Here is a 3,588-nt window from a genome sequence, read left to right as displayed (position 1 = left end):
TCTCAGAAGTAGGCTGGGTTGGGAGGTTTGTCAACGAGACTTCCAGAACCCACCTGCTTTTAAGAGCCAGGCAGTGACGATAGCCAAGAAATGAGTTGGGAATAAGAGGCCAGACAGACGCCTCTGGCTCCCGCACAGGTGTTTTGCAACTTTTCATAGTGGCAGTATCAGGGTTATGGTGAGTAGATTATTTCCAACCAACCAAACCCCCCCCCCAATACTGACAATTTTATTACCTTCTCTGGGGGAAGCACTGTGCGTGCACGCATGCACGCACGCACACGTGCAGTTTTAACTCCTGAGATTCTGACCATTTCCAAGGGTCATGCCATCCTTGTGTGAGTTAACGGTTCTGGGAGCCATTGTTGTTGTTGTATTGTTTTCTGAGACAGGGCCTCACTGGGGAGCTTCAGCCGGCCTCCATCTCATTGAAGCCACTTGCCTCTGCTTTCCCAGTGCTCCGACCACAAGCGCACCACCACACCCAGCCAGCCAAAGAGGAAGTTAACTTCGACCTAAACCTACAGAAGCCCTGCTTCTCCCTGGGGGTAAGTTGGAAGGTGTGAGGTCTGGGAGGGTGGCTGAGGAAATGTTTCCTGCCTCGCCTTTCAGGGAGTGTTACACTCACAGGCCCTTCCTTGATTTCCTCATGTTTGTGAAGTCACCAGTCTCCTCGCATGGCTTCTGGGCACACTGCAACTCTTCGCTGTCTGGCCTTTGGGATCAACAGTTCTGGCTTCAAATCCTGGCTCTGCTATTCATCAGCAGTGAGATCCTGGATCTCTGAATGTCTTCCCCTCCTTACCACTGACAGAGCAGGGATAATTACAACCTGAGGAGCTGTATCAGGGTTAAGAAACTGTGAAGATGCTTGAGCAAGGCTCACCTCAGGCCCACAGCCAATGATTGAACAAGGCTTCAGGTCCACAGCCAGTGGTTGAACAAGGTTCGGCGCAGGTCCACAGCCACCGAGTAATAACAGGACACAGGCAGGTATGACCTGGACATTTTATTACCTGTTTACCTTGGGCTTCATCTCTGGCCACTTCCCAGATGCAGAGACCCAGGACTACGCTGCTTGCAGCTTTTCCACACCATGTTCCACGTGGTTCCCAGGTGGACCTCTTGGGCCTTTGTGTTTTTAGCACCTGGCACGCAGTAGGGAGCACTCAATCTTTTAGCACCCAGTAACCTATAGGATCCTATAGGTGCCTAGGATTCCCTGAGCACCTTTCTGCCCCCCCCCTGGCAACCATGGAGTCACTTTTCCCAGGAGGCCTGCCCTCATCTCCCAGTTTGTACTAACAGTACCGTGTGCCTCGTCCCTCTCCAGGACTCCTCTCTCCACAGTTCTCCGGCATCTCTGGTTTCCCGAAGCCTAGCCCATGGCAGGTGCCCACTAAAGACTCTCCAGTCCTACATACGTCTATACATGTATGTGCATGGCCCTTGAGGCAGTCTCATTTAGAGCAGAGGATGGCCTTAACACCACTGTATAGGCAAGGGTGACCTTGAATTTGTCAGGTCTCAAACCAGGGACAAATGGCCCAGGTACCCATTTACTTCTTCCTATATAATCCCGCCATTTTGGCTACTCCAGTTCTTTTACCCTCTTAGCTTCTTGGTGCCCTTGTTTCCAGGCTCTTCGCTCTCCTCACATGGCCGGAATCGTCTGGCCCTGTTCACTCTGGACTCTCCCAGATGTCCCTGCCACCGACCATGCTCTCTTTTGTCCACAATAAACCTTTTCCTCCACCATACCTAGGAGCAGCCATGTCCTTCTGTTTTATGATTTTTTTCCCCTTCACCTCTGAACATTCACCTCCCAAATGCTGGGATTACAGATCGCTCCACCACATTTGGTTAAGGCTCACTTGCGCCCAGGCTGGAACCTGAAACCCAAACACCTCCCAACCATAGCCCTTCTTCAGGTTCAGCAAGAAACAGCTAGCACTCAGCCAAGCCTCCTTCCTTCTCTCTCTCTCTCTCTCTCTCTCTCTCTCTCTCTCTCTCTCTCTCTCCTAGAGTCAAAGGTAGTTTTCTCAATACTTAAAACCAGGAAACTGGTTGGTGCACACCTTTAATCCCAGCACTCGGGAGGCAGAAGCAAGTTAATCTCGGAGTTCAAGGTCAGCCTGGTCTACAAAGTACCAGGATAAACTCCAAAACTACACAGAGAAACCCTGTCTCAAAAAAACAAACCAAAACAAAACAAACAACAACAACAAAAAAAACAGCAGGAAACTGAAAACAAACAAAAAAATCAGAAAACTGAGGTTGCCTTGTCTTGGGCTTCTGAGCAAATACAGTCTCTAGCTGAACCCTGAACTTGGTCATTCGAGGGAAGAGACAATCTTCATACCACATTAGGAAAATGAACTCCCTTGACCCAGTGTTCCAGGAGCCTAGAAATCAAGTGTAGATGAACAACCCCTGGCCCTGGCCCAGAAGAGTCAGACCATTTTCTCTTGGGGCCACTCAGCCATTATCTCTAAGCAGACGGGAATGGAGAACACCTTCGGTTCTTCCTTGTGGGTTTTTGGTTGTTTTGCTTTAGAAAACAGGGTCTTGCTAGCTTAAGGTGGCCTGGAACTCACTGTGTGTCCCCAGCTGCCTCTCCCTGTGTTGTGCAGCAAGCATGCACCACCACGCTCAGCTTCCCAGGCTTCAGAGGAACTGGCCTCCCACGCTAATATGGGTACTGCCTGGAGCCTGGCAGCTTAGAAGCAGAGGGACAGCAACTATCTCCACTGAGTTATTGAGAAGCCAGGACATGGTCCTTTGGCCCAGGGCCAATGTCAGGGGCAAAGGCCATATCTGGCTAATTCAAACTTGTAGGACCCTGGCCTCCCTTATTCCTGGAGTGCTTCTCAAGGACAATTTCTGGTCAGCATGACTAAACATTTAACCCTTATTCCTGGAACACATTCAGTTTCTAGTCAGATGACTAGCATTCTGTTGGTTCCTGTTTTCCCCTTGCCCCACCTGGTTAAGTTCCTATTTTCCTCCTGCCCCGCTTGGTGGTTAGCCGCAGGGCATTCATTCTATTTGAGATATGGTAATTTCCCCACCTGCCTGGGTGGGGGTCCTTGTGCTGCAGTAAGGTAGAGAAGGGCTTCCCCAAGGCTGAATAAATGGCATTTGCTTGATCTCCTGTCGAATGACCCTGGTCTCTCTGTGTGTTCTGTTCAATCTCCAGGCCTTGCTCGACTCGCATTCCGCGCAGAGGCGCGCGAACTGTACCGAGGGTGTAACACCGAAATCGGGTGTTACAATTGGAGGCCCCAGCGAGATCATCATCGGCAACTAGACCCATCTGCGAGATTGGGAAGTAGGAATCCCTGAGAGGTCGCCCTCGGGAAGACTGGCCAGCAAGGTAAGAAATTGTGCAGCGAGGGTGAATTGGTTATGGGTGCGAGTTATTCTGTTCTTATGTTGGAGGGCCGGCTAACAGGCCAGTTGTTAGGTCTTTTGGAAAATAGAGGCACCGGTGTTAAAGTTGAGACGGCACAAGAGACCATTAAGACAGTGTTAAAGTATAGTCCCTGGTTCCTACATGCAGGAGGTTTTAACATTACTGATTGGGAT

The sequence above is a fragment of the Microtus ochrogaster genome, chromosome 8, assembly GCF_000317375.1.
Source record: "Microtus ochrogaster isolate Prairie Vole_2 chromosome 8, MicOch1.0, whole genome shotgun sequence".
NCBI classification, from domain to species: domain Eukaryota; kingdom Metazoa; phylum Chordata; class Mammalia; order Rodentia; family Cricetidae; genus Microtus; species Microtus ochrogaster.
Note: the sequence above shows the minus strand (reverse complement) of the source record.